At 37.7% G+C, this 23,487-nt stretch overlaps 11 non-coding genes and 1 pseudogene across 11 annotated transcripts; 11 read left to right on the top strand and 1 right to left on the bottom strand.

The window, feature by feature from the left end:
• Positions 1–1,112: 1,112 nt before the first annotated feature.
• Positions 1,113–1,194, top strand: Trnal-aag. Its single transcript has one exon. It is a non-coding gene; the product is annotated as a tRNA-Leu (tRNA).
• Positions 1,195–1,503: 309 nt separating this feature from the next.
• Trnal-aag lies at positions 1,504–1,585 on the top strand. The gene has a single exon. It is a non-coding gene; the product is annotated as a tRNA-Leu (tRNA).
• A 327-nt stretch (positions 1,586–1,912) lies between these two features.
• Trnal-caa lies at positions 1,913–2,010 on the top strand. The gene is given in 2 exon segments: positions 1,913–1,950; positions 1,965–2,010. It is a non-coding gene; the product is annotated as a tRNA-Leu (tRNA).
• Positions 2,011–2,360: 350 nt separating this feature from the next.
• Trnal-aag lies at positions 2,361–2,442 on the top strand. Its single transcript has one exon. It is a non-coding gene; the product is annotated as a tRNA-Leu (tRNA).
• Positions 2,443–2,564: 122 nt separating this feature from the next.
• Trnal-uag lies at positions 2,565–2,646 on the top strand. Its single transcript has one exon. It is a non-coding gene; the product is annotated as a tRNA-Leu (tRNA).
• A 115-nt stretch (positions 2,647–2,761) lies between these two features.
• Positions 2,762–2,859, top strand: Trnal-caa. Its single transcript is given in 2 exon segments — positions 2,762–2,799; positions 2,814–2,859. It is a non-coding gene; the product is annotated as a tRNA-Leu (tRNA).
• A 354-nt stretch (positions 2,860–3,213) lies between these two features.
• Trnal-aag lies at positions 3,214–3,295 on the top strand. The gene has a single exon. It is a non-coding gene; the product is annotated as a tRNA-Leu (tRNA).
• Positions 3,296–4,073: 778 nt separating this feature from the next.
• Trnal-cag lies at positions 4,074–4,155 on the top strand. The gene has a single exon. It is a non-coding gene; the product is annotated as a tRNA-Leu (tRNA).
• A 118-nt stretch (positions 4,156–4,273) lies between these two features.
• Trnal-uag lies at positions 4,274–4,355 on the top strand. Its single transcript has one exon. It is a non-coding gene; the product is annotated as a tRNA-Leu (tRNA).
• Positions 4,356–4,472: 117 nt separating this feature from the next.
• Positions 4,473–4,554, top strand: Trnal-aag. Its single transcript has one exon. It is a non-coding gene; the product is annotated as a tRNA-Leu (tRNA).
• Positions 4,555–4,741: 187 nt separating this feature from the next.
• Trnal-caa lies at positions 4,742–4,839 on the top strand. Its single transcript is given in 2 exon segments — positions 4,742–4,779; positions 4,794–4,839. It is a non-coding gene; the product is annotated as a tRNA-Leu (tRNA).
• Positions 4,840–5,954: 1,115 nt separating this feature from the next.
• Positions 5,955–11,418, bottom strand: LOC114529540 (annotated as a pseudogene).
• Positions 11,419–23,487: the final 12,069 nt, after the last annotated feature.

The following is a 23,487-nucleotide window of genomic DNA, read 5'->3' as shown; positions in this document are numbered from 1 at the left end:
GAACTTCTGTTGAAACCACGCATTTATATATAAGCGCCCTGGTTGAAACCAATTGACATTTGTGCCATGTTATCGTTTTGTAAACAAAGGGAACTGGACAACTTTTGCGAGGAATCATTTAAAGACATTTATTTGTTATTGTTATACGACCTCCGAATTTCGCCATTTATTCGCAATTTCGCCGCAATTCCTTGGCGCAAAAATTGTCACTAACATGTCGAAGAGGAAATTTCCCAAAGGAAATTTCCTACGATTTCCCAACACTGAACTGTATATATTACGGATGCTTTTGACGATACAGAATCATCAACTTTCTACCCATGTGTTTACGTATCCAAGCAAAAATAAAAGTAATTTTTTATATATAACTTCTTTTACACAGGTAATTAAAGAAATTGATGGATATTTCTCTTTTTATACAGCTTTTTTACGACTTACGAGGCTACTCAGCGCTCATCGACTGAGGATATACGATACTCGACATCCCTGCGGCAGCAAAAAAATTAATCAAATAAAAATCATTGTGCGTTTGGTAACATTTATTGTCTTTATTGTCTGTCGCCTAAACAAATCAAGTGCAATTTCAATTTGTGACCGTGATGAGAAGAAATGCTGGATAACAGTTGACACCGGCATTGAACTGAAACAACTTTGCCTATTCCGTGGTATATAAACGCATTTCCTGCAATATTTACACAATATAACTCGTTGATTATCCCGTATTCATGCGTACAATCACATTTTCTATGCCGAAGTGTGAATAATAGGTCTTGAAAAATATTCACAGAGTATTCGAAGGTATTCTAGGTCAGAATACGCGGTGTGTTTTATTCACAGGTATTCACATCGGAATACCCCCAATATTCCGAGGATATTCACAGTGAATATCTGTGAATACGTGTGAATATGGACCATATTCGAACTCATATTCGCACGTATTCACCTGTGAATACGCGGTTTTTCATGCAGAGATCTAATCCGGATTGGCATACTTTTCTACAAATAAGAAAGATACTTAACCATATGATCGTAATGCATTTTGCACAGGCAATAGTACTCGTAATGGGAAAGTACTCTTTGCAATACCGAAAGTTGGGCCGCAACGCTTTGTCGGTAGCGTGGCCGAGTGGTCTAAGGCGCTGGTTTAAGGCACCAGTCATTTCGATTGCGTGGGTTCGAATCCCACCGCTGCCAAATTTCATGCAATTTTAGCATTTCTGTCACGTCTATTTTATACTTAAAGAGTAATGCAATAAACTTTGCTCAGTTATGTAGAAACAGGGTTTCCCAAATTGTAACAGCTGCAGGCTTAGGTAGCGTGGCCGAGTGGTCTAAGGCGCCTGTTTAAGGCACCAGTCATTTCGATGGCGTGGGATTCGAATCCCACCGCTGCCAAATTTCCACCGCTGCCTAATGCTAAAATTGCATTTAAAGAGTAATGCAATAAACTTTGCTCAGTTATGTAGAAACAGGGTTTCCCAAATTGTAACAGCTGCAGGCTTAGGTAGCGTGGCCGAGTGGTCTAAGGCGCTGGTTTAAGGCACCAGTCATTTCGATGGCGTGGGTTCGAATCCCACCGCTGCAAAATTTCCACCGCTGCCTAATGCTAAAATTGCATTACTGTCACGTCTATTTTATACTTAAAGAGTAATGCAATAAACTTTGCTCAGTTATGTAGAAACACGGTTTCCCAAATTGTGAAAGCTGCAGGCTTAGGTAGCGTGGCCGAGTGGTCTATAGCGCTGGTTTTAGGCACCAGTCATTCAGATGACGTGGGTTCGAATTCCACCGTTGCCACTGTCAGGGTGCATGTACCTCATGCGGAAACACTTTTTTTTAAAATTTAACATATAATATAGGGATAATTTTCATTTTTTTATACCAGTAGGTGTTGTTGTTGTGGTAGCTACTCGTCAGGTTGGCCGAGCGGTCTAAGGCGCCAGACTCAAGAACGTGGTGAGGAATTCTGGTCCACAATGGTGGGCGTGGGTTCGAATCCCACACTTGACAATTTTTCACTAATACTAAATTAGTACTCCTATAATATTGTTTTAAAAAATACTTTTTGAAATTACTTCTGTCAAATTTGGACAAGAAAAAGTTTTTTGGCTGGTCAAAATTTCCTCACACCTCCAATCGTGAAAAAGAAAGTGAAACATTCAAAAACGTTACTGAAGATGAGAATACACTAGACACAATATTTTACAGTGGATATAAAGTTCCAATCCGGATTGGCATACTTTTCTACAAATAAGAAAGATACTTAACTATATGATCGTAATGCATTTTGCACAGGCAATAGTACTCGTTATGGGAAAGTACTCTTTGCAATACGGAAAGTTGGGCAGCAACGCTTTGTCGGTAGCGTGGCCGAGTGGTCTAAGGCGCTGGTTTAAGGCACCAGTCATTTCGATGGCGTGGGTTCGAATCCCACCGCTGCCAAATTTCATGCAATTTTAGCATTACTGTCACGTCTATTTTATACTTAAAGAGTAATGCAATAAACTTTGCTCAGTTATGTAGAAACGCGGTGGGTTTTTTAAATTGTGAAAGCTGCAGGCTTAGGTAGCGTGGCCGAGTGGTCTAAGGCGCTGGTTTTAGGCACCAGTCATTTAGATGACGTGGGTTCGAATCCCACCGCTGCCACTGTCAGGGTGCATGTACCTCATGCGGAAACATTTTTTTTAAGATTTTAACATCATAATATAGGGATAATTTTCATTTTTTTATACCAGTAGGTTGTTGTTGTTGGTAGCTACTCGTCAGGTTGGCCGAGCGGTCTAAGGCGCCAGACTCAAGAACGTGGTGAGGAATTCTGGTCCACAATGGTGGGCGTGGGTTCGAATCCCACACCTGACAATTTTTCACTAATACTAAATTAGTACTCCTATAATAATGTTTTAAAAAATACTTTTTGAAATTACTTCTGTCAAATTTGGACATGTAAGAAAAAGTTTTTTGGCTGGTCAAAATTTCCTCACACCTCCAATCGTGAAAAAGAAAGTGAAACATTCAAAAACGTTAGTGAAGATGAGAATACACTAGACACATTATTTTACAGTGCATATAAAGTTCCGATCCGGATTGGCACACTTTTCTACAAATAAGAAAGATACTTAACCATATGATCGTAATGCATTTTGCACAGGCAATAGTACTCGTTATGGGAAAGTACTCTCTTTAATACGAAAAGTTTGGCCGCAACGCTTTGTCGGTAGCGTGGCCGAGTGGTCTAAGGCGCTGGTTTAAGGCACCAGTCATTTCGATGGCGTGGGTTCGAATCCCACCGCTGCCAAATTTCATGCAATTTTAGCATTCATTTACTGTCACGTCTATTTTATACTTAAAGAGTAATGCAATAAACTTTGCTCAGTTATGTAGAAACAGGGTTTCCGAAATTGTGACAGCTGCAGGCTTAGGTAGAGTTACCGAGTGGTCTAAGGCGCTGGTTTTAGGCACCAGTCATTTAGATGACGTGGGTTGAAATCCCACCGCTGCCACTGTCAGGGTACATGTACCTCATGCGGAAACATTTTTTTTTAAGATTTTAACATCATAATATAGGGATAATTTTCATTTTTTTTTACCAGTAGGTGTTGTTGTTGTGGTAACTACTCGTCAGGTTGGCCGAGCGGTCTAAGGCGCGAGACTCAAGAACGTGGTGAGGAATTCTGGTCCACAAGGGTGGGTCAGTGTGGGTTCGAATCCTACACCTGACAATTTTTCACTAATATTAAATTAGTACTCCTATAATATTGTTTTAAAAAATACTTTTTGAAATTACTTCTGTCAAATTTGGACATGTAAGAAAAAGTTTTTTGGCTGGACAAAATTTCCTCACACCTCCAATCGTGAAAAAGAAAGTGAAACATTCAAAAACGTTAATGAAGATGAGAATACACTAGACACAATATTTTACAGTGGATATAAAGTTCTAATCCGGATTGGCATACTTTTTTACAAATAAGAAAGATACTTAACCATATGATCGTAATGCATTTTGCACAGGCATTAGTTCTCGTTATGGGAAAGTACCCTTTGCAATAGGGAAAGTTGGGCAGTAACGCTTTGTCGGTAGCGTGGCCGAGTGGTCTAAGGCGCTGGTTTCAGGCACCAGTCATTTCGATGGCGTGGGTTCGAATCCCACCGCTGCCAAATTTCATGCAATTTTAGCATTACTGTCACGTCTATTTTATACTTAAAGAGTAATGCAATAAACTTTGCTCAGTTATGTAGAAACAGGGTTTCCCAAATTGTAACAGCATCAGGCTTAGGTAGCGTGGCCGAGTGGTCTAAGGCGTTGGTTTTAGGCACCAGTCATTTCGATGGCGTGGGTTCGAATCCCACCGCTGCCAAATTTCATGCAATTTTAGCATTACTGTCACGTCTATTTTATACTTAAGAGTAATGCAATAAACTTTGCTCAGTTATGTAGAAACAGGGTTTCCCAAATTGTAACAGCATCAGGCTTAGGTAGCGTGGCCGAGTGGTCTAAGGCGTTGGTTTAAGGCACCAGTCATTTCGATGGCGTGGGTTCGAATCCCACCGCTGCCAAATTCCCACCGCTGCCTAATGCTAAAATTGCATTACTGTCACGTCTGTTTTTTACTTAAAGAGTAATGCAATAAAATTTGCTCAGTTATGTACAAACAGGGTTTCCCAAATTGTGACAGCTGCAGGCTTAATAGGGATAATTTTCATTTTTTTATACCAGTAGGTGTTGTTGTTATGGTAGCTACTCGTCAGGTTGGCCGAGCGGTCTAAGGAGCCAGACTCAAGAACGTGGTGAGGAATTCTGGTCCACAATGGTGGGCGTGGGTTCGAATCCCACACCTGACAATTTTTCACTAATACTAAATTAGTACTACTACTAGGAGTAACCACAGGTTAAAAGTGCGACCTAATTATCTTGCCATAAACTGTTGTAAACAAGTGTTAATAGAAATATACAAATCGAAAGCAACGTTATTTGAAACATACACCACACGTAAAGGCGGGTATTTTTAGATAGTAGCGACAAATAGCCACTGCGACTTACTGATTCATTGAAAGTAAATTGAACATTCAAATATAACAGTAACTTTAATTTTAACACAACTTGATATAATGCAACAATACATGGTAAAATGTCGTTACAGCGGTCCATACCGTATTGGAAAAAGTTCTGAAAATTTCTTGACGTTTATACAGTACATACAAGTTACATCGGTAACTTTTCGAGTTGTATACCATTCATTGAAACTAAATGTCAACATTCAAAGATAAGTAACTTTAATTTTAACATAAGTAGATATAATGCAACAATATGTGGTAAAATGTCGTAATGTCGTTACAGCGGTAACTTTGACAGCGGTTCATAGCATTATATTGTCACAAAGTTCTGAAACTTTCTGGAGGTTTATACATGCAGTAGAAGTTACATCGGTAACTTTTCTAGTAGTATCATAGGCTAATGTGACGCATGTCCCATCAAGCAAAGCAAGCGTAAGCTCCTCCTCGTCACAAAGATCAAGATCCACTTCGATATGGGCTACTTTAAGGAACTTCACAATCATAGTGTGGTAGAGTGAAAGATGCACTTTAATGGAATGATCAATTGCATCCTGGAAGAATAGCTTAACATACCATCGCCTGTGGGTTTTGGTTAGCTTTTGCGTGAGGTTGCACGATGAGCACTTTGCTATATTTCCTTTTTGTTCTACGGCTTTATTGCAAGAAGAACATGTGCGATGGCTATTTATGTTCGCGACACCAATAACATTCGCAGTTATTTCTTTGGTAGAGAGAATGGTAACTTGTGCGTCGTCAGATTCTTCAGCTAGTGGCTGGTCAAATGGTGTTGCATCATTGATTTCACTACCGGTTTTCGCTGTGTTGACATAAACGACGTTATTATAGTTATCTTTCTTCAATCGTATGTTCTTGAACAGGTATGTTTTTCCGTTTCAATACTGTCAACAAAGCTCCCAGAGAAGTATCCTGATCGAGCCAAATGGATCGGCTAGAATGGCTTCTTGTTTTTTAAGTCGGACACCTGCTGAAGTCGAAATGACTTTAGAGCCTGATACTTGACGAACGTAAGCCTTTACATTAATAAGTTGGCCAAGCTGGATAGATTTTACTGTTGACAGTTTGACTATTGTATTTTCTATGTCAACACGTTCGAAGTTGAGGGGAGTTGTGCACTTTTGGATATTGGACTTCTTGTTGATAACGATGTTGGTTACGTTGAACTTGTTGCTGACTTCACACTTGGTTAATGTTGCGGCTTCACAAGTGCGCATGAGTTCTTCGAGATTCTTTCGCTTTTCTGGACTGAAACATACACCTTTTACAACACTGGTTCTTGTTTGAAGTTTGCAATCAAAATACTTCGTTTTGCCAGAATTTTTGATCGGTGAAACTTGGTGGACAAAGCAGTCAATTCTGTTTGGATCAATGCCTACAAAAGGTATAAATATATAAATTAGTAATTGAAGATTTATAATAATTTAGCAATACTTTTGTTTTGGATGTATCCAAAAAAGTCTTATTATAAGTAAAAGCATTGTTTGGAGCGACCAGGTTTATTAAAGTTTTTAAGTAAAGTTTCTGAGGCTTGCAAGAACAAGTGATATCCACCACACCAAAACCAAGCATTTGTAATAAGATGGTTAATGAGGGAATAAGTATGAATGCATTGGATGTTTTGTCCACTGGAAATTTAATCACTTGCCCATAAGTTATATGTAGGTTATCAATGCGTTTATATAGGGGACAAATAGAATATCAACATCATCCGAACTGAATTTTTAAGTCTGTCTTGTCTTTAATGTTATAAAAATAACATGTTTTAAAGTAATTATTTTCAAAAGATATATATATATATATATATATATATATATATAATATATATATATATATATATATATATAATATATTATATATAATATTATATATATAGACTCTAATAATTGACAATATTACAACAAATGAGAATTAATATTTACCAATTGGTGCCAAAATCTGCAAGACAAATGAAAAGCAATAAGTTATATAAAAAAAAGATATACTGGGGTATAGAGCTAATAAGACGAGAATAAAATACAATAAACTTGGTTTACTTCTTATGATTTGTATAGACTCACCGGAAGCCATACTGAATTTGACAATATTCCTGAGAGTAAATGAATAAGAGAAGATAAAATAGATGAGATGTAGAATGTTCATCTACATCATAGAGTAACTATGTGTACACATGAAGCTAATAGTTAATCAATATACAATTAAAGCTATATATTGTCTGCAGCTACTACTGTACTTGATGAACCTTTTCCTGCCCATAGGTTTATTAGATACACATAAATTATAGTAAGCCTGTATTCAAAGACTGGCTGTGAAGGTGATAAACTCTTAATGAAGTGACAATATTTTTGATAAGTGATTTGAAAAAGAACAATATATACTACAACATTGCATTTTGAACTGTGTTTTCATAGAGACTCTCCAGGCGTTTTTCCTCTTCAAGCCTAAATTTTAAATTTTTAGACCTTTTTAGACTTGTGAGACGTTGAAATGTCATTGGTTCAATGATGCAAGAAGAAAGTGTTCTTACTCTACTGATTGCTACATATGAGATGCCTGCAGTTTTTTCTGTTTTACCAATATTTATCCATGCTTTTGGCAAAGTTAACCCTTGGCTTTTATGAATTGTCATAGCCCACGCAAGTTTAAGTGGAAGTTGTTGTCTCTCATTTACGCCATCTAAGCATTGTGAAGTAAAAGGCTGAAATTGGGGTTATTGGTACACATGCAGCGCTATTATTGCTGATAGTTGGACCCGTGTAGTCATCAAACTGTATTATAACTGCCACTGGTAAGTTAGGAGGAGATTGATTGTTAGCAAAAATAAATTCTACAACTGTTCCAGTTGCACCATTACATAGACCAACATTTGTCCATAAATTCATGGTTAGCATAACTCGTGCACCTTTCGCAAGAAAAACCGTAGGTTGTAATCCTGACATTTCATCAGGAGTTGCCTTCTTAGCTTTTTCACTAGAATGAAGTGCATTTATACATGCAATTGGCTGGTGTAGGGCTAGTAACTGTTCAAAATTGTAAGCTGCAACTTCTTCGTTGCTAAAGTAGAGTCGTGTGGCAGATTTAAATTCAGCCAAATTGTTGACGTTGGAAGGCTGACGTGCAAGAAGAAGCTTCCAGTCTTGCTCATTAGAATCTCCTGTGCGTAGACGACTTAATAAGTCCTTAAACTTAATTTGGTCAGGGTTTGAGCCATGAACTCTCTGATTTACTGTAAGTTTAACAACGTTTGTGAACATGAAAAAAGCTGCATGACCTTGTTCTCCAAGAGAACCAGATGGTCTAGCATGGTATAAAGGTTTATCACCTACGTACTGGTGGTAACTGACCAGGATCACCTAACAATATAATGGACTTGCCACCGAAAAGTTGATGACTAATACCAGTGGCTTGTCTGCACCGTCTATCTAGCCAGCCAAACATTGTTTGGCCAAGCATGGAATATTCATCAATAAGAATATACCTTATATCGTTTAAATTTTCTTGCAACCTGAGAAGATTCTGTCCACTTAAGTCTTTATCACCTTTTCGGCCAACTGGTAGTTGTAAGAGAGAGTGAATAGTACAGCCTCCAATGTTGTACGAAGCTTTACCAGTAGTGGCAGTAATTGCACAGCATGCTTGAAGTAGATTTCTGATGGCATGAATAAGATAGCTTTTGCCTGTACTAGCATCACCAATAATAATTAATAACAATGGATGTGTAGGGCAGTGCTGTTGCGAGTGGCTTCTAATAATATTGTATGCCAACCTTTGCATATCACTAAAAGTACCAATATTGACCAATGTTTGGTTTCTAGCATTATCGCAAGGTAAACTTTCCTTTTGAGTTTTAATCCAGGAGGGCATTTCTGCTATTTCAGTGTCAGTGTAGTTGCATTTGTCACTTTGCCAGACAAAATCAGGTTGACTAGCAGCTGGTAAATCAGTATTAACAAACCGCCCAGGTATAAGATCTGCTAAATACATCCATTCTTCTCTTTCAAAAGATTCTGGTGTAGATTCCTCATTGTCATTACAATTAGCTTGGTTCTGTAACAAATCTATTTTGTCAGACCAATCTGGAACATTTTCTTTTGCAAATTGTGTTTCTAGAAACCTCTTCCATTCGATAATATATATTTCATCAGTTCCTGGCTGATCATCCCAAGCATTGTCCGGGGTTGTGTGCCACGGTTTATACTTCAGTAATTGGCACTTACAGTGAAGTCCAAAATTTGGACTTTTAGGAGAGGATGAAAACACTGGAAATGTTCTTGGAATAATATTTTCTGCTTGATTAACAATCTTATTGTTCACAATTTTGTATTTTGTAGCAAATGTAATAAAATTCAAGGAATCAATATTTGAAAAGTCTTGGGTATAATTCTTACGTTTTGCATACATATCAAGAAGAGAATCTTTTGTTACAAAATCACTATCTTCAGGATTATTTTTTATTCTACGTGAACCATAAAGACTTACTGGTATAACTTTAAAGGAAGAACTAACCAGTTTGAGTGATAATAGGTGATGCATTACCTCTTGCGCAGAGTAGTCACGTTGTCCTAATGACTTCATAATTACATTTTTAATAAGTTTGAGTGGATTAACATCTTTTGCACAATTACGAACAATAGAGCTAAATACATCTTTTAATACCTGTGATCTTGGTTCTCCTTTAGAAGCATATTTTGAAAGATACTCTATACATGCATGGTAATCAATTACCACCTGAATGTCACAGTTTGCTCTCCAACCTTGTAATTGGATGCGCTGATGGTTATTGATCCTGCTATCATTTCTTCTTGTTGTAATCTTAGCCCTATATTGACATGCATTGTCATTATTTGTATGAATTGGTTCAAATTCTAGTCTGGTTTTGTTACATATTTCAAATGGGAATTTAAATCTACATTTGAACTCACTTTCACTCTGTTTTTTTCTAAGACAATAGTTTGCACTACAGCGAGTGTGTCTTTGCACTGTATTTAATAAATCGACGTAGTCTGAATCGGAATCTTTAGCATTTATTTCATCAGATCGTTTTTGACAAGGATGTATATTGGGTTTTATCCACACACCATTATCTGGAGAATTTGGGTTATAAGTAGATAGCAACCAGTCAACATACTGACATACTGTTTCAGAAGCCTTTTTCCCTTCTGCTATGTGTAAATTTAATTCTTCAATTTCACCTTGCCCAGCTTTTGTAATCAAACTTTCTGACAAATAACCTTTGAGGGCAGTCTCTGATAGCTTACACAACCCTGGATCATTTTTCAGTTTTGCAACTCCATGGCAATGAATACTCCCCCTAGCTTGGTATTCAAATCTGTACCAGTGCCATTCAGCATCAAGTGAGCTATAAAGCCAGTGCTTAATAAAGCTCTCTAATCGTTGTGTAAAAAACCAATCGGTAATATGCGGATTATTTATTACATTTTGGCGTTTGCTCTCAGGTAAATTTTGATCATTTGAGGTACTAAAAAGTGTGTGCAGTTCAGGCCAATGCATATCAGCAGATGAAAATGTAAAAAAGAATGTTGGGGGACCTGCTTCGGCTATTACTGCTTTTAAGTCTTCTTTTCTTCTATGCCAATAAGCATTTGATCCAGTAATATTACTAACATAACGTGATATTTTTGACATAAAAGCATTTGAATTGTCACTGGCTGCCATTTCCTGAAGCTCTTCAGTTGTCAAATGAGCCTCTCCAGGATTTTGTTTTAGAAATACACCTGTTTGTTGTAAAATTTGTTTTCTTTGGATCATATTGAAAGCCCAGTAAGCAAATCTAGGATGTTTGGCAAACCTATATATCCACTTCCCATTTTTATTCTCAGCAAATTTTATGAGGTGTTTTACCCCTTCTGCAAGAGAAACGTCTCTCATAAGTGACGGATTTGTTGGGTCACCCTTACCATCTGGAAAAAGAGTGGGGAAAGCCATTGTTGCCAGGTATGGTGTAGTATACTCATTTATAGGCTTATTTTCTATTGTTGGCCATGGTAAAGGTGGTTTAACAATATGTGCTTGAATGGCCTCTATTTCTTTTTGCTCACTCTCAGGAATAGGTAAGAAACTACTCATATCTGTTCCTTGATTATAAACAATATCATCCTCCTCTTGAGGACCTAAATCTTGACCAGTAAAATTGTCATGGTCATCAACATCTTCAGTATCAACTGACAAAATTTCTTTTGGTATTCCATTTTCAGGCAACAAATGTAATGAGTCCTGATTGACAATGACATCCTGGTACTGGGGGTTATTTTGTATAAGCCACTCTAATGCAACAGCAACAGTCTGTCTTCGTACTGTTACCTGTTTGAAATTGTTATCTTTACCTTTCATCTTAACAACTATAACAGATATATCTTTTGGATATCTTGGCAAAGATTGAGCAAGTTCTTCTACACTTTGTGGTAAATTTATGCAGTGGCCTGAATAACCTCTTTGACCCCCAGGCTTTAAGTATACATGTGTTATAGGAAGTGCACGTGCAATTAGCATTTCTTCGACCTGAGTAAGACCTTATAATACCAAAGGAACAGTACTTGGAATCATAAAGTTTTCTTTTGAAAATTTTTTTACAATTTCTTTATCTGCTTTACATCGCTTACAAACATAGCTATCAATTTGTAATTTCTGATTAATTGGCCATGCCTCATTACATACAGTACATTGAACAGTAGAATAAAGAATTGAATTATGGAAATTAGTCATATTTTGTTTTGCCCATGCTTGTTCATGAATTTCACAAAATTTTGAAACATTAAAATTGCTAAAATATGTCTCTTTTGATTGAGGCTTTGGTTTTACTCCTGCACTAGAATTAGGCATTGCTTTAGAATTAGAATTAGAACTCTCTGTCAAGCAACTTTTTTGTTTCCTTTTGTATTCCCTGTTTTGGGCAAGCCTTTTTTCCCTTTGCTCCTTTGTTTCCAAGGCCTTCCTTTTCAAATACTGGTCATGCTTTCTTGTTTTTTGTTTAGCTACAGAGGCATCATGCTCTACAGACTTAAAAACCATTTTCTTTTTTTTCCTGTACTCCTTATTTCGAGTAAGCCTTATTTCTCTTTGTTCCTCTGTTTCAGAGGCCTTCCTTTTTAAGTACCTTTCATGATTTTTAGTTTTTTGTTTTTCTTTGCGTAAATTAATCTGGTTTTGAAAAATATTAATCAGTGGCGTTGTTGACACATAATGCATTTCATCTAAGTGTCCTATATGTATTAAAATGGCTTGCTCTTGCATAGCACGTGGTCTAACTAAGGTGGTTTCTTCAAACCCAAGCGCGCTTTCTGTTATGTCAATTATACAGTTAAATACATCACAAACGGCCTGTATAATGATGTTATCACACCAAGCGCCAACTTTTCCTATTGTTGTTAAATAATCTAACCAGGAATCATGAGCATTGAATTCAATATAATACTGAGGGTTTTCTGCTAAATGATTAACCCCTGCTAAACGTATTTCTAAATGACGATCTGGCGTACCAAACAGCTGGTGAGAAACCGATCTAAAGAAGCAGTCACCTGATCCGCCAACATCATATGGTTGTAAATTTTTTCTCGCTAACCTTTCTCTCAGACGAAGTAATAAATCATTTATACTTTCGGCATTTTGATTCGTAAAAGTTGACATATTGGAGACAGAGTATATTATTGCTCATTCGCACTTTATAGATGAACACGTAACATAAATTCCATAAGAAGTGAACTATTATGCAAATGCTTTTTTGTTTCTTTCAGTTAAAAGTCCACATTGGACAAACCACAATTGGTCTTGCCAAAATTGGCAATTTGATTTTTGAATAGTCGTCTCGATTTCGAACACACGACTTTTACAATTAACTATGCCACTCTATGCCACAAGTAAATATTTACCCACACAAAAAGAGCTTCGAATACAGTACTTACATGTGAATAATTTTCAAAATTATGTAAATATATTTCTAACCTTTGCACACGTTTGACAAGTTTCTCCAAAAGAAAGACCGTTTTCCATCGACATCATTCCATGCGGAATGAAATTCCATATATAGAAAACGTTCCCAAATATGGAATGCGAATTTCTGAGCCGGTATGAATCCTGTCAAAGGCTAATCCGAGCCAGCGGTATATTTTTCTTTTCTACCCAGATTAGAGTGCTCCCAGCTCGCTCGCTGGTGCTCGCTCGCTGGTCGCAATAATACTGTTATAAAAAATACTTTTTGAAATTACTTCTTTCGTTTCTCCGTCGATAACGTAGAAAAAAGCTATATTAGTTGACTTAAACGAACGATTGATATAGTTCTTTCGCGAGTCTTTAAAGATAAACTGATTAAAACTACCCTTTCGGAACGTAGCTACGTTGAAAACAATTGCTTTCCGATTCATTTACTAAGACTGTGTTTTCGTTTGATCATAATCTATTTTATGTGAACAGATTGACGGCGTTTCTATTGGTCCATGCTTAGCTCCGGTATAATATTAGCCAACATCATTCTTACGGAATTTTAAAAGTCGTTGTTGATGATCAAAATTTTACCGCCGTTATGTTGATGACACAATTGTGTTGATAAAACCCGCAGATATACCTTTTGTTCTGAGTAAATTTGAATAGCTTTGACAAAAACCTCAAGTTCACTTTGGACACTTTTGAGAATAGTAAAGTGCATTTTTTAGATTTAGAAATCTCAAATTCGGGCATTGATGTTTTTGGTAAACCAACACACACCGGCCAGTACACATTTCGATAATTTTGAGCCATGGCCACGCAAAACAGCGTGGAACAAATCACTGTTCTTCCGTGCGAATGTTCGCTTTTCCATGATACGGAGACTAAAACAAAGGTATGCGATCGATAATGAATATACTCCAACTATTGGTAATACGGCATCCGGAAATACTAAAAATTCCGTTCCTTTCTTAGGTAAACAAGGTGAATTTTTAGTAAAAAAGCTCATTAAAAAGCTCCAGCGCAACTTAACAGAACCGGTTAAATCTATTGTTATATACCAAACCGAAAAGATTTCTTATTTACTTCCTAAAAAGGATAAAATTCCGGATATGTCGCGGAACAATCTAGTTTACGAATTCACTTGTCCGGGCTGCAATATGTCGTATATTGGAAAAACTGAGCGAAATTTGGCAACGAGGCTTTCAGAACATTTGGATCCACTAAAAAGCGCAGTTTCGAAACACTTAATGGACTGTGACGACGCAAACTATACCTATACTTAACATGAACAATCTTTTTGACAACCTTAATTAATGATTCTGACTCCTTTTACTCTTACGCTGAACTCGTTCCTAAGAATACAAAAATACTTCAGTCTCAACAACACAAATTCTAATCTGTTGTTGTTCCTCGAGGCACTGCATATAAAGTTTTAAAAGCCAGAACTCAATGGCGCGGCTTAAAGGCATCAAAGGAACTTTTAGTTTTCCCTTAGACTGTACGCCGGCCATGTTCTCGTATTTCTTGTTAACTCACTGATTTACGTCATCGTTACTTCCTGTCAAATTTGTATAAAGATCGCAGCTTGCTTGTAAATAGTTAGGTTTGACAATGACTTTGAAATAAAGTCGAAATATCACCTTGAATATTGTGTCTTGTTTTTAACAACTCATATCTTGAGTTTACAAGATGTTTATTTTCGGAGTATGTTTTCTCTTATAATTCTGATTAAAGCATACTTTGAACGCTGACGTGGCGATATTAATTGCAAGGAAAATGTAAACTGTTTGTTCGAAAACGATTGACTACTTGAAAAAAGTTTGCAGGCAACAAAACAAAAAATATAGACTTTGCATATATGTTCATGAATTATAGAGAACAATACAATAATAGAACAATGAAAAAACAGAATAAGCCAATCGATCCCTTCTGTTTCCTTGGGGTAAAATCCAAATTAATAAAACGTTTCGTTTAAGGTGGTCTAGTTCATTGAAAATCACGATTTATCCTGTTTTAAAAATCGATAAAATTTCCGTAATCGATTCTGAATATCTTTTTCCAAAAAAGGAACGCGAGAGTTAAACAAAAAGTTTTATTAATTAGGATTTGACCCCAAGCAAACAAAACAAGTCGATTGGCTTATTCTATTGTTTAATTGTTCTATTGTATTGTTCTCTACAATAGTACAATTATGAATGTAATGATATGCAAAACTTTTTTGTCGCTTTTCTTAGCAAACTAAAAATCTCATTCCCCTATTAACTTCCGTGCACGATAACTCAAAAAATAATAAAGATAACTTGATGAAATTTTCATGGTTGACTTTAAAGACAATCAGTGATTCGGACGTGAACCTAAAAGTGTTGTATTCCGTTCGGTCTAAGTAAAATAGCGACTGTTTATTTTAGATAGATCGTAGAAACTTTAAATTTATAGCCTGTAAAGGTTCAGTTTCGAGGCAAAAAATTCCGTAGTTCCAGCGTTAAAACCTGGTTTGTTATCGTGTTCACAAAAATCGTCTATTTTCCACCATTGGATGTGTTTGGTCTGGGTAACTATAGTGATTGAAGATTCCTACATAAAATAAAATAAAACTGAAAATTTGGTATAAGACCAACAAATTATTGCGTTCTTTATATATATTTTTTGGAAAAAAAAATATTCAGGATCGCTTGGGGATACATTTAAGTTTGCATCCCTTGAAATTTTTAAAACAGAATAAATCGCGTTGTTTGGCATAAGACCACCTTAAACACGCCATGCTAGTTTTAACATCTCCGCGGTGGATTCTCAGGGACTTTTGCCGGAGCAAATGGCTGTGACCATCAACGTTTACAAAAAATGACATTTCACAGCTATAATACATTGTTTGTATAAGAGGTTTGTGAGAAGACTTGAGAAGGCTTGTTTGTTATATAAAGCCACCTAGGCTTTGTTGATTGTAAAGTGTTTTTATGAAATGAAATTGTGGTGTAACATGTATGTTTTTATTCCTATGTAACAAAGCACTTAATGTACACTCCTTCGGGGAATAGCGAGTTTTGTTTTCCCTCGCGTCTCATTATCCCCCTCGAAAAAACTCACTATTTCCTTCGGGAGCATGCATTAAGTGTATATTATTCCCCGAGATTCCCCCATTTCCCGATTCCTCGTTTTCTTCTTTAAACTTTAAAGATAGCCTTTATTTATACACCCTGCATAATGATATTATTGATATACCGAGGCATTCAACACATATTCTAAACAATAACACAATTTGATTGAATTTTTAATCATAAACGGCGATCTTGTATATTTTGAATTCAACTAAAATTTAATATGATCATATGATGCAATATTATTCAAGTTTAACCAGTTCACAATCCGAGATATCTAATCATAGTGATGTCAATATCATTGCTGATCTCTAGCCTGATCACAGACCTTTGTTTCGCCCGCCTTAAAATTTGCGGGGAGACCCAAAGGCGAAACGAAGGTCTGCTTACGCTACTCGTCTCAAATTCGTCAACATTGCCAGAGTACTTAATTTCAAACAATGTTCAAATTCAGTGGCGTCGGCAGCATATCGATAAGTGGGGTGGACATATTCTTATATTCATGTTGACAGACCGTAAAAACAATCAATGTGAAAAAAAATGAACAATGTAAATCACAAGTATATGAATATATATGTCCCCCCAACTTATCAGGCTGGCCTGGCTCGGAACGCCACTGCGTTGAATATACTTTTTACATTCCGAGAGTGTTGGACCTTTGTAAGTCTTACAAATCAATCCAATCAAGTTGTTCCATGCTTCGTTTTGTATCTTCTCAGTATGAACACCTTCTAAGGTTATCCAAGGTACGTAGGTATGCTTTGGCTTCAAAGCTTCGGTCTTTAACGCCATTTTGTGTTGTAGACGATTACCAAGATCACCGTTCGCACAGGACTCGATTTTCGAATAATTAAGCTGGCATTTTTGCGCGCAAGAAGGGGCTACCTTGCTTGGATATACTTCTGACACTGCCATGCAGTAAATAAATAGAAAGAAATCACTGGCTTTCGGGTAAAAATGAATAGCGCAGGTTGCTATCAAATTCCCAATACATTCTTGCTTGCCATGTTGACAGCTGAAAACCCACTTGTCGCCCTTCTTTTCTTCATTGGCATTACCATACGGTACCAAATGCACGTTCATGATACTACCAATTGCATCAAAAGCTGGATAGTACCGGTAATTGATAAAATTCTTAGATCCCGGACACATGCTTTCATAATATAATGTAATGTTCACCCGTTTTGCTTCTTGCGCTGTTGATGAAGTAATCACGAGGTAAATTGCAAAGATTTGAAGCACGAAATGTACTTTCATCATGGTTTTACTCTGTAATAACAAACTAATACGACGATCATCAGCCCCAAACTGATTTCAATATGGATTGAGTGTTATGCTTTCGCTGAATTTTTGAGACTTGATACGAGATCTGACAATATCCAGACTCCAACATTACTGGACTCTGTTATGGATTCATGTTTGCAGCCATGTTGCTTAATTCATGTAAAATATTCTGTAATAAAGCAAAAAAAAAACACTGATATACTGTTATAGGGTTTGTACCGTTGCCATCGCTATTTTTTGAATACGAACCACGTACGTACAAAATACAACAAATAAGTAATTTCACAAAAGGGAAATATATTTTAATCATACAAATCACTCATATATATACAAAATTATAGCAATATTAACTATTTTGACGTATTACATTTCATTACCATATGGTTTACAGTTTTGGTGCATGCAACAACTAATTTTCCCAGAGGTTACATTCTAACATACATAATCTTGATGTCATTTAACTAATTAATCTCATAATTTAGAATATTAGGAGAATGATTTAAAACCTCCACGCTTTTCTTTAAGCGAAAAAAATGGTGAAACCGGTCATATTTTTAATTAAAATAGAGTATTTAGTAGCGGTGAAACTCCATTTCCCGTCAAGGAGATGCAACTTGAATGCCAAGTTCTCTATTGAAAATCACGATTTACTCTGTTTTAAAAATTTCCAGGGATGCAAACTTAAATGTTTCCGTAATCGATACGAGAATTAAACAAAAAGTTTTACTAATTAGGGTTTTACCCTTTTAAGTAGCCCGAGTTTGGGCCTGAAATATCTTCATTGAGCAGATGAGCATCAACTCGTGCGCAGTTATGAGCATGTACTCATCTGCTCATCGCACAAAAATCAGTGTAACCGATATTCCACCTACTATTAAGTACACAGTTGAAACAATAAGAGAACAGTTCACAAGTCACGAGAACATTCATCACAAAGCGTACATAATATATTGAAATAGAAAATGAACGCTTTAATTTAAAAACCCCAATTTTGGTCATTTCGGATATAAAACACTATCGGATTATGAAGTGCTTTCCTTCGATCACTACAGCCCCGGAGGCAAAAACCGAAATATGAAAAATTGTGCAAACCCTACTACGATCCAGTGGATTTCGCAATGTGTGTGTTTACTAAAAGCAACGCTTCAACGCCTAACGAGTCGAGAGTAAACAAATACGATCCCTCGCAGATGAGCATCTGCTTGTGAACTGTTATGAGCGTGTGCTCATCTGTTCTTCGCACAAAAATTGTAACGAACATTACTTTTTAAACTTAACAATATCAATTATAGGAGTTTGGGTCTGAAAGATCTCATTGAGCAGATGAGCATCTGCTCATGAGCAACTATAACCATGTGCTCATCTGCTCATCGCACAAAACGATATTTCAGCTACTATTAAGTACGCGAAACAACAAGAGAACAGTTCATACGAGAAAATGCAGTCTTCACCATGTTCCATTCATGTTCTCGTGCTGAGTTGGAGAGATCCATCAAATTTATTGATGAATTTCATCCAGCACTCCAATTCACATAGGAGCAGCACTCAATTTCAAAACTAAACCCCCAAACTAAAAACTCCCCCAGCTACTAGCCGTCTATAATATAAAAATGTCACAGATTCACTCTCCCATTGGAAATGCTGATGCAAAGCGTCTCAAGCGATTAATGTCCTGCCAACGCTGAGATGTCTCCATTGCTTGATTCGATGCTAGCTAGGCGCGCCGAGGCACCTACAGGATAAGCACCTTTGCCAATTGCATGTAGTATAAATTAAAGCGGTGTGTCGCCTAGACCAGCCCACATGGTGCATGATCTCGGTTAGCTCGGCACCAGATAGACTGATAGAGCTAAAGTTATTGCGCAGTCGGAACGAAATCCATGAAGTGTTGTTTCTGCTTCATCAGCATGCATTTCTTGTAGATAGGACTTTAGTCGTGCTTCAGCAGCAGAAGAGGAAAACTGGTGGTCTTTAACGTCTGATTCAGGGGTAGTTGGGCGAAATAAATGACCAGTTGTGAGATTTATCCCAAGCTGTCCTGCAATATCAACGTAAGTTTCAATTCCTCTGATCCGGCATATCACTGCATGGAGATTGCGCCGAATACCAAAAACGTTTTCATCACCGTCACGTAGGGTTTTTCACCAAATATGATTAAAAAGGAAACCATCATTCTTGGGGTATCTCAGAATTTCAGGAACTTTTACTTGACCCAAGTCGCCAGGACGGTCTCCACTGAAGAAAGCAGCCTTGAAATATGCCTGGTCGCGGGCGATACGGAAACGGGAAATTGGGTCGGTTGTGGCCTGCAATTTCCTGTCGAGATGAAGACACAATTGGGTCAATTTGTTGACAAAAAACGGAGTAGCTTGCTTAGGTGTAACCCTAGCTTTGAGTTGCTCCACAGTCACGAGTCGTAGATAGTCTTTCACTGACTTATCTGCAGCTGGGTTACCTAATCCAAGACGTTTGTCCCACTCGCCATCTCGTCCGATTGAGTGAAATATCGCCCGCAGCTTACCAATGTATGAATCGACTGTTTTATACGCTAGGCGACAATCCTGTCTACCTTTCTGACCAAGATAAAAACAACCAAAAGAATGAACCTCAGTTTTACCTTTCGCATCATTATAAATGAGGAAACGGCAATTATCGCGAGGAGTGACGGTGGCTAATATGACATGTCCTGGTAACGCAGCAAGAAATGCTTCCAGCTCAAGTCTCAACGATTCCGTCTTCTTACGGTAACTTGTCACTTGATGGTAGTCTAACAGATGACCAAGCCACTTATCAATTTTAGCGAGATTTATCGTCGCAGGAGTAGTGGAAACGGGATAAAGAATCCTTCGCCTATAACCACATCGTTGGCAAAATCGCGGAAGTCACGATCGTTCCCATGTTGGCAGGTGGGACATCGTACGGAAGGAGTAAAAAGCTTTGCAACCACCGAGAGCTCCTATGACGACAGATAAAAAACTAAACACAACAGAAAAAGAAACAAATCCATTGTTCGGTTAGTTATGATTACGCATAGAACTTGCCCTTTTAAGGAAAAACCACCGAAAAAACCCACAAATCGCCTGGGATGTCAAGGTATGGGTGCCAATCTTGTGTCGAGGGTCGAAGCAAAGCATCAGACGCACCTCGCGGAGCCAATCTGTATGTTGTCGTCGCATGAGCGGACAGAATTGGCCACCAATACTTTCTTGGATATGTGTCTAGAATCACCACTGTGCACGACAGGTGATGCTCCTTGAGATATCGCAACAGGGGCTTACCAAAACAAGGGGGGGGGGGTAAGACGTACGGTCGCTGCATCAGATGGGGGAAAGGAATGGGATAGGTCTTGCGCAAATAAATTAACACCAAGGGAAGCTGGAGAGGAATAAAGGGTGGAATGGGGTAGTGGGCTGCCCGTCCTGTCTAACATGACATTAGAGTCCAAGGCCATAAGATCACGTGTGTGTCGATGTATACCTCCAAACTCCTGTTGGACTTTTTCCCACATTGGAGGGGCAAGTTTGGAGTCCAACAAAGATAACTTTCGAGATGGTGCATCGGCCGGGTTGTCCCTAGAAGGGACATAATAATTATGTCATGTTAAGGATGACATTCAATCTGGTCGTAGTAAAAAATAACTGCTTCAAGGCGATGTTAAGGGAGTGACTTCTACCCCCATGTTTTTGCCAAGCACCAATGACTGCTTGATTATCCACTAGAACATCGACTCTCGAGCCTGCTAGAACTGCCAAAACGAAGGAGACACATTTGCCCGCTTTTGCTGAAGTGTTTTAACACGCCTTTAGACGTTATCACTGCTTGTCTAAGACTAGTTCGAGTCACAGTTCTAGTGACATTTAATGTCCTCACTCTTCATCTATAAGTCGGAATTCGAATCATAGCTTAACAGTGAAATCTCATGTTTTTACAGCTCGCTAATTACTACAGCAGTGATATGACGCACAATTCTAAAAGTGATATTGAACGCAGTCAACACGCATTCCTAACGAATCGGAGACACAGTGCAAGAAACCTCATGCTTCCACACCTCATCCGAGCCACAGTTTGAGAGTAAAATCTCATGTTTTCACGCCTCAGTTATGACTCGTCCAAGTTACAGTTTAGCAGTGAAATCTCATGTTTTCACACCTCAGTTATGACTCGTCCAAGTTACAGTTTAGCAGTGAAATCTCATGCTTTCACACCTCAGTTATGACTCGTCCAAGTTACAGTTTAGCAGTGAAATCTCATGCTTTCACGCCTCAGTTATGACTCGTCCAAGTTACAGTTTAACAGTTAAATCTCATGCTTTCACGCCTCAGTTATGACTCGTCCAAGTTACAGTTTAACAGTGAAATCTCATGCTTTCACGCCTCAGTTATGACTCGTCCAAGTTACAGTTTAACAGTGAAATCTCATGCTTTCACGCCGCATTTATGACTAATCTGAGTCACAGTTTAACAGTGTGAAATCTCATGCTTTAACACCGCAGTCGGCAGTTATGACAAGTTCGAGCTGCAGTTAACAGTTAAATCTCATGCTTTCACGCCTCAGTTATGACTCGTCCAAGTTACAGTTTAACAGTGAAATCTCATGCTTTCACGCCTCAGTTATGACTCGTCCAAGTTACAGTTTAACAGTGAAATCTCATGCTTTCACGCCGCATTTATGACTAATCTGAGTCACAGTTTAACAGTGTGAAATCTCATGCTTTAACACCGCAGTCGGCAGTTATGACAAGTTCGAGCTGCAGTTAACAGTTAAATCTCATGCTTTCACGCCTCAGTTATGACTCGTCCAAGTTACAGTTTAACAGTGAAATCTCATGCTTTCACGCCTCAGTTATGACTAATCCGAATCACAGTTTAACAGTAAAATCTCATGCTTTCACGCCGCAGTTATGACTAATCCGAGTCACAGTTTAACAGTGAAATCTCATGCTTTAACGCCTCAGTTATGACTAATCCGAATAACAGTTTAACAGTGTGAAATCTCATGCTTTAACGCCGCAGTTATGACAAGTTCGAGCCACAGTTAACAGTTAAATCTCTGCTTTCACGCCTGAGCTGTGGCTAGTCCGAGTGGTATTGGGTAATCAACAATGAGATGTTTGATATTATCAAATATTATCGATTTCACTCTCGCACGTTTTAATTATGAGAAAAAACACAATCTTTTATTCACTTTCTTAACCACAACAGCAACGTGCTCATTCCATTCCAATTTGCTGTTAATGGTGAGTCCCAACAATATATAATCGTGTTTATATCACAAACGAGTTCGGTGACCCCCGATTTTTTTTCATTAAACGTTTACGACATAAATGCTTTATCTATAAAAAAGTTTTAAAAAAATTCTAACATGGGCAATTTTTTCTATTTACAAAAACGTTATTTTTGCCTATTAAAAAATTTCCCCATGTTAGAATTTTCTTAAAACTTTTTCACAGATAAATAATCTATAGCGTAAACGTTTAATGCAAAAGAAATTGAGGGTCACCGAACTCGTTTGTGATATAAACACGATAAAACCTTGTTTGGCGGCCATTTTGAAACGTCTCTGTTTCCATGGTAACGGGTGCCCGGCAAAGGTTCTAAGAAAATTTCCGCTCTATATATGTTTCCTGCAAAGTATATTAACTTTTAGCCTTATAGTGAAATATTTAGGTGCTTAATATCCCTGTTTAAAATGAGCCCAAAAAAATTCGAGAAACTGTATCGAGCCACCTTAAGACTTCCCATTCTCAACCATTTAAAATTAAGGGATCAATATCAATGGGGTTTACATTAAAGGAAATGTGCAGTTCTTTTCACTTTTCTGAATTTTGTTGCATTCTGTTCTTTTTTGACCAGCTAGACATTTCGTTGACCAGGCCCTGAGCTTTCCTAATATCGTATTTCGGGACTATTTCAGACGTTGTAGAGTCGTCCACATATACCACTAATATCCCCTAGCTTGGGATAAATGTAAGCTGTTTATTAAAATAATGAGCAACCAGGGTCCTAATTTCGTGTCTTAAAGGACACCTGATGGAAGTCCCACGACGAAAAGTAGGAGTTTCCCAGCTTAATTATTTGGAATCTATTGGTGAGAAAATCAA

Source organism: Dendronephthya gigantea, unplaced genomic scaffold (assembly GCF_004324835.1).
Source record: "Dendronephthya gigantea isolate DGI-Jeju-01 unplaced genomic scaffold, DenGig_1.0 000057F, whole genome shotgun sequence".
In the NCBI taxonomy this organism is placed as follows: Eukaryota; Metazoa; Cnidaria; class Anthozoa; order Malacalcyonacea; family Nephtheidae; genus Dendronephthya; species Dendronephthya gigantea.
Note: the sequence above shows the minus strand (reverse complement) of the source record. Positions and strands in the feature narration are given on the sequence as shown.